At 33.4% G+C, this 8,230-nt stretch overlaps 1 non-coding gene across 1 annotated transcript; it reads right to left on the reverse strand.

The window, feature by feature from the left end:
- Positions 1-1,686: 1,686 nt before the first annotated feature.
- Trnak-cuu (transfer RNA lysine (anticodon CUU)) lies at positions 1,687-1,759 on the reverse strand. Its single transcript has one exon. It is a non-coding gene; the product is annotated as a tRNA-Lys (tRNA).
- Between the last annotated feature and the right edge of the window lie 6,471 nt (positions 1,760-8,230).

Below are 8,230 nucleotides of genomic sequence, written 5' to 3' on the forward strand. Positions count from 1 at the left end.
AAGAAAGAACAAACGAAAAACAAACAAAACAAAAAACAAAAAAACAAAAAAACAAATATATAATACGGTAATTGTGGCCTGGTAGACCAACGTTAAACCTACCTTTAAAAAACTGTTTTCAAGAGGTTTTCGGCTGTGCTGAAAACGAATATCGCATTTAATATTGGTGCCGGCAACTAGGTTTTTACGATATTGAGAACAGACTTTTCTGCACGTTTCAGGTAATAATATCACGCGGCGGCCATATTTGTTGAAAACAGAAACGACATAATGAATTTTCAAGATAATGAAGAGTTGGTGTTTTTTTTATCATTAAAATTAACCCCTAAAAAGAAAATAAATCAATAAAAAAAAATGGTAAATTCTTACTTGAATCATAACATTTTCCTTAAAAATGACGACTTTGGAGGTTTTCAGGTATGCTGAAAACGAATATCGTATTTAAAGGTTCCGCAAATAAGTAGTTTTCCGGATATTAAGTAACGTAATTCTTTGTGTTATAAGTGATGGCCATTGTTATATGTGAAAGCGCGCGCAGCAAAAACATACGCGAACGTGCCTGTAGGTAAAAGGTTCTGTAATCCTCCGGGGTCAGTTTTGAGTTCGAGGTCCTTACCTATGCTGATTTTGCTGGTGGTTGGTTGGTAGTGTTCTTTGTGGGGTTGGGCCTCGTTTTGTCTCCCTTTTTTGAGGAGCCTCCTTTTTGGGACGCCTCTCTCTTGATCGGATTTACTGGGGCTGCTGCTCCCTTATTTTGTGATTCCGGATAGTACGCCCCATCAGTTTGGGATTTGTCTCCTTCTTTGGCAGAGCTGCACTTCTGGGGAGGCTTCCCCTCGTAAAGTCTTTTGGTGCTACTGCCTTTTTTTTCAAACGATTCCAAGCAGTCTGCCCTTTCAATTTGTTGTTTAGCTCCCTTTTTGGGGGAGCTGCCCTCGTGGGGAGCCTCTCCCCGGGCAAAGTCTTTTGGGGCTGCTGTCTCTTCCTTAAGTTGATCCGAGCAGTATGCCCCTCTCATTTTTAATGCTGCTCCCACATTTTCGAAGTTGTCCTTTGGGGGAGCGTCTCTCTCGTGTGGGCTTCCGTGCAGGGGGTTGTCGCTGGTTCTGGTATCTTTCTTCTGGTGTCCGCAGTCTCCATAGTTGGTCAAAGGGTAATGTAAAGTCCAAATATCACGGTTTTGACCGACGTGGATCAAGCGTCCAAAATGGGGAGCCGACTTCGGCACCAAAAAGAAGTGGCGTTAAAGGCGGCAAGAGGGGGAGATAGAACTTAGAGGGGGAGTAGGGTGTTAATCGAATGGAAGAGAGAAAGTGTGTTCGACAATCCTTCGCGCGAGAAGGTCGTAATTATCCGCTCGGATCCCCTCTCACGGGGTGGGGAGAACAGAGAAAGATAAACAAAGTAGGGTTGCGCCGGTTGCGGACGGACCCCCCCCCCGCCCCCCAAAAAAGAGAGTAGAGCTTGTCAATGTTTTTCGGGCACAAGAATGTGTCGCCAGAACAGCACTGCCTCACGCGAAAGAAAAAAAATGTAGTATGAACAGATACTACACTTTGATACGCTTTGATCTCAACCAAAAAGCTAAGCAAACTTGCTTATTGTTACGCTATCGTTATGAACCCCCGTGACACCTGAATAGATAACATCTAGAGCAAACATTATTTTTTTAGAAACAAAATAGTACGCCCAACGTGGGGCTCGAACCCACGACCCCGAGATTAAGAGTCTCGTGCTCTACCGACTGAGCTAGCCGGGCTGCATATGATGCTAAAGTACTTCAATAAGTATCATACGAAAAGAAATGTAGAACACTTTCTCAAGGTTTCTCCCAATCATGTTAAAATTCAGTAAAATGATTTCAAAAATACATCAAGTATAAAACTATTACCAAAAACATTCAGTTCAATTTTCTCACTCAGCAAGCAAAGCTGACATAAACTTCCTATTAATTCAGTTACTGATGGAAAATTGTTGTGCCCCGTTGAGTCAGCTATTGAGGTATTTACTGGTGACCTCCATGTAAAAAAAAAAAAAAGAAAAGAGCTCGGATTAGATTTTTTAAATAGAGACAAAATTCCAAAATTTATCCGCTATATCCCCTTCTTTCTTTTTCTTTATCACAATTTTACTCTCCAGCTACGGGCATAACTACATTGGTGAATCCCATTTGTTTATAGTCGACCATTCAGCCATTTTAACAAGACCCCCCCCCTACAAACGCACACAAAAGAGGACAAACAAAACAAAAACACCATATATATTAAATAAGTGTTAGCAAAGGTAAAATAAATTACTCTTCTACCTACCGGGATAATTATATATATATATATATATATATATATATATATATATATATATATATATATATATATATATATATATATATATTTTAAATGTATTTTCGATTTAGAATTGGTTATTTGAGATACCAAACGTGACCGTCTTACATCAGCCATTTTTCTCATTCTAACCTCACGGTTTACACTAACTATGTTTTTTTAAATTATTTCAAACTTATTATCATTATTATTATTATTATTATTATTATTATTATTATTATTAAGAAACACCTTAAAATAAATTATACCACGCGCTCGCGCGTAAAAACTTATGCAGTGTAGTAGTACATAGCTTATATTGGCGCTTCTACACTATTAGGACGAGATTTTGGAAATCGTAAAACTGAATTTCACATGTAAACAATGTCATCTACGTATTCCTTGTACTTTTTAAGATGATTATATCCAAAAATTACGAAAATCGATAAGGTAGAAAATTATTTATTAAAGAAAATAGAAAATAGAATTTGATGAAAACGAACGTAAGACAAAGAAGAGTTCAAAAGGGGGGGGTATTTTTCCGTTTTGATTTAAACAAGATGGCAGCAATTTTTCACCTGCTGCCACGATTAAAGTTTTTTTTTTTTTTTTAAATAATTTAGTAATATTCAGGTAATTTCGACTGTATGATTTGGAAACTACAATTGTAATTTATTAGACAAAATTGAAAAAAAAAAATCAGTAGAAACCATTGTTTTCATCTGAAAACTCCATTTATCCGCTACAAAATCTCGTTCTAATAGTGTAAAAGCGCCCTTATATTTCTGTCGAGGGAAACTTATCTTGCCTTTGGTAACATTTATTTGTTGTATATTTGTTTTTGTTTCTTTTTGTATTGTTGGCTATTTTTATAAAATGCGTGAATATTTCCATTTTCTGTTTTATAATTTGTTTTAATACCTTCGACTGTTAAGTGTGTGTGTGTGTGAGAGAGAGAGAGAAAGAGAGAGAGAGAGAAAGAGAGAGAGAGAGAGAGGGGGGGGAAACTTTGTAAAGTACAATGGAGGGTCAGCATGATAAAATGCATTGAGGGAGGGCGAGAGTAATAGACAGAAACATATTGCGATAATTTTTTTGAGTAAATTCTAAATTACGGCCAATTATCAGGTTGACAAGAAAGTTCACATAGCACCGTAAAAATCCTGCGTTTTGGAGGCAATGAAGTCGCTGAAGGCATTTTTTATATCGCTTAGGTTTTTGAAGCATTTCTCACGCAGAAAGGTTTCGAGATGCTTGAAAAAGTGGTAGTCAGAAGGTAAGAGGTCTAGAGAGTATGGTGGATGAGGAAGAGTTTCATAGCCCAATTCGTTCAATTTCTGTGGAGTCGATTTAGCAACGTGTCGAGAAGGAGGATTGGACCTTTCTTGCTGACTAATGCTGGATGTTGTTGTCGAAGTTTCTGATGCATTTCATCAATTGTTTACAGTTCTTTTCTGCTGATATGGTTTACCCTTGCATTCAAACAAACTGTAAAAGATAAGACCGATTAAAGGCCACCAAACTGACTTCATGATCTTCTTTTGGTGCAACTCTGGCTTCGGGAACTGTTGTAGAGCTTCATTGGCGTCTAACCACTGAGCTGAGCATCGCCAGTTTTCATAAAAAATACCCCACTTTTCATCACAAGTCACAATCCGGTCGAGAAACGAGTCGTTCTTGTTGCATAAAAGAAGGGAAGATGGCACTTCATAACGACGTTTCCTTTGGTTGTTGTTCAATTCGTAAGACATCCATTTAACAAGTTTTTTTGTCTTTCCAATCTCTCTCAAGTGGTTGGAAATCGTCGTATACGTTACGTCTAATTCAAAAGCAAGTTCTCGAAAGCAGGCTCTTACTTGATCATTGTCAGCATCCGATGGCTGATCTCTATGCTCATCATCTTCAAAACTCCCGTCGCCACCGTGATTTTTTTAAATTACCATTGTACTGTGCGTTCAGTAGTAGTTTCTGGACCAAACGCTTCGTTGATATCGTGAATTGTTTCAACAGCTTTTCTGCCTAGCTTGAATAGAAATAAGAAAAATTGTGTGAATTTGATTTTTCTCCATTTTGTATTCAACGTTCTGAAAAGAAAGCAATTGTTTTAAAACGATTGTAATTCAAATAATTAGAACGAAAATGCTTTTTAAAATGACATATAGCATAAAGGTATTTACAACGAAAACTAATTTGAAAATACATCATTTAAAATCCAAACTAAAAATTCCGAAAGAACTTTCTTCTCAACCTAATAGGAGAATTAAAATGGAGTTTTTTGGGCGGGGGGGGGGCATATATTTCTCGCTTCCCAAACGAATTAATATTTTTTACACATATTTTGATTGATAAAAATATTTAGGTCAAAAAGCCTTGGAGCAGTCAAATTGATCAACTCAACGATATTGATGGAGTTTACTAGTTGGCTATTTATTTTGCATCGGCTATAAATTTTGCATTGCCATTTATTTTGCATCGGCTATTTATTCTGCATCGGCTATTTATTTTTCATCGGCTATATATTTTTCATCGGCTATTTATTTTGCATCAGCTATTTATTTTGCATTGGCTATTTATTTTGCATCAGCTATTTATTTTGCATTGGCTATTTATTTTACATCAGCTATTTATTTTGCATCAGCTATTTATTTTGCATTGACTATTTATTTTGCATCTGCTATTTATTTTTCATCTGCTATTTATTTTTCATCGGCTATTTATTTTTCATCGGCTATATATTTGGCATCAGCTATTTATTTTGCATCGGCTATTTATTTTGCATTGGCTATGTATTTTGAATCAGACATTTATTTTGCATTGGCTATTTATTTTGCATCAGACATTTATTTTGAATTGGCTATTTATTTTGCATCAGACATTTATTTTGCATCAGATATTTATTTTGCATTGGCTATTTATTTTTAATCGGCTATATATTTGGCATCAGCTATTTATTTTTAATCGGCTACATATTTGGCATCAGCTATTTATTTTGCATCAGCTATTTATTTAGAAACGGCTATTTATTTTGCATCAGCTATTTATTTTGCATCAGTATTATTTATGCATAACATATTTATTTTTCAGCGGCTATTTATTTTGCATCGGCTATATTTTTTGCATCAGTTATTTATTTTGCATCAGCATTATTTATGCATAAAATATTTATTTTGCATCGGCTATTTATTTTGCATCGGCTATTTATTTTGCACCAGCAATTTATTTTGCATCAGCTATTTATTTTGCATTGGTTATTTATTTTGTATCAGCATTCATTTTGTATCGGCTATTTATTTTTTATTGGCTATTTATTTTGCATCAGGTATTTATTTGGCATAATCTATTTATTTAGCATTGGCTATTTACTTTGCATCGGCTATATATTTTGCATCAGCATTCATTTTGCACAACCTATTTATTTTTAATCAGCTATTTATTTGTCATCCGCTATTTATTTTGCATCAGCTATTTATTTTTCATACGCTATTCATTTTGCATCGGATATTGATTTTGCATTGGCTATTTAGTTTGCATCAGCTATTTATTTTGAATCAGATATTTATTTTTCATTGGCTATATATTTGGCATCGGCTATTTATTTTTCATCGGCTATTCATATAAACACTGCTATTTATTTTTCATCGGCTATTTATTTTGCATTGGCTATTATTTTGCATCGGCTGTTTATTTTTCATCAGCTATTTATTTTGCATCAGCTATTTATTTTGCATCAGCTATTAATTTTGCATCAGCTATTTATTTAGCATCGGCAATATATTTATAATTGGTTATTTATTTAGCATCTCCGATTTATTTTGCAGCAGCTATTAATTTGCATCAGCTATTTATTTTGCATCAGCACTTATTTTGCATAACCTATTTATTTTTCATTGGCTATTTGTTTTGCATTGGCTATTTATTTTGCATCAGCTATTTATTTGGCATCAGCTATTTATTTAGAATCGGTTATATATTGTGAAAAGGCTATTTATTTAGCATCGGCGATCTATTTTGCATTGGCTATATATTTTTCATTGGCTATGTATTAAGCATCAGTTATTTATTTTGCATCAGCTATTTATTTTGCATCAGGTATTAATTTTGCATTGGCTATATATTTTTTATAGGCTATTTATTTTGCATCAGCTATTTACTTTGCATCGGCTATTTATTTTGAATTAGCATTCATTTTGCATCGGCTATTTATTTTGCATCAGCTATTTATTTTGCATCGGCTATTTATTTTGCATCAGCTATTTATTTTGCATCGGCTATTTATTTTGCATCAGCTATTTATTTTGCATCGGCAATTTATTTTGCATCCACTATTAATTTTGCATCAGCTATTTATGTTCATCAGCTATTTATTTTGCATCAGCTATTTATTTTGCATCGGCTATTTATTTTGCATCGGCTATTTATTTTGCATCAGCTATTTATTTTGCATCAGCTATATATTTTGCATCGGCTATTTATTTTGCATTGGCTATTTATATTCCATTGGCTATTTATTTTGACTCAGCTATTTATTTTCCATCGGCTATTTATTTTGCATCAGCTATTTATTTTGCATCAACTATTTATTTTGCATCAGCTATTTATATTGCATCAGCATTCATTTTGTATCGGCTATTTATTTTAAATCGGCTATTTATTTTGCATTATCTATTTATTTTGCATTGGCTATTTATTTTGCATTGGCTTTTTATTTTGCATCGGCTATTTATTTTGCATAAGGTATTTATTTTGCATCAGCTATTTATTTTGCATTGGCTATCTATTTTGCATTGACTATTTATTTTGCATCGGCTATTTATTTTGCATTGGTTATTTATTTTGCAATGGCTATTTATTTTGCATCAGCTATTTATTTTGCATTGGCTATTTATTTTGCATCCGCTATTTATTTTGCATTGGCTATTTATTTTGCATTGGCTATTTATTTTGCATTGGCTATTTATTTTGCATCCGCTATTTATTTTGCATTGGCTATTTATTTTTCATCAGCTATTTATTTTGCATCTGCTATTTATTTTGCATCAGCTATTTATTTTGCATCAGCTATTTATCTTGCATCGGCTATTTATTTTGCATTGGCTATTCATATTACATTGGCTATTTATTTTGCATTGGCTATTTATTTTGCATCAGCTATTTATTTTGCATTGGCTATTTATTTTGCATCGGCTATTTATTTTGCATTGGCTATTTATTTTTCATCAGCTATTTTTTTTGCATCAGCTATTTATTTTGCATCAGCTATTTATTTTGCATCAGCAATTTATTTTGCATTGGCTATTTATTTTGCATCAGCTATTTACTTTGCATTGGCTATTTATTTTGCATTGGCTATTTATTATGCATCAGCAATTTATTTTGAATTAGCATTCATTTTGCATCGGCTATTTATTTTGCATCAGCTATTTATTTTGCATCGGCTATTTATTTTGCATCAGCTATTTATTTTGAATCGGCTATTAATTTTGCATACGCTATTTATTTTGCATCGGCAATTTATTTTGCATCCACTATTAATTTTGCATCAGAAATTTATTTTGCATTGACTATTTATTTTGCATCAGCATTCATTTTGTATCGGCTATTTATTTTTAATTGGCTATTTATTTTGTATCCGCTATTTATTTTGCATCAGCTATTTATTTTGCATCAGCTATATATTTTGCATCGGCTATTTATTTTGCCTTGGCTATTTATATTGCATAGGCTATTTATTTTGGCTCAGCTATTTATTTTCCATCGGCTATTTATTTTGCATCAGCTATTTATTTTGCATCAGCATTAATTTTGTATCGGCTATTTATTTTTAATTGGCTATTTATTTTGCATTGGCTATTTATTTTGCATCGGCTATTTATTTTGCATCAGCTATTTATTTTGCATCAGCATTCATT

The sequence above is a fragment of the Euprymna scolopes genome, chromosome 18 (assembly GCF_053919585.1).
Source record: "Euprymna scolopes isolate OS-2025 chromosome 18, ASM5391958v1, whole genome shotgun sequence".
Taxonomy (NCBI): Eukaryota; Metazoa; Mollusca; class Cephalopoda; order Sepiida; family Sepiolidae; genus Euprymna; species Euprymna scolopes.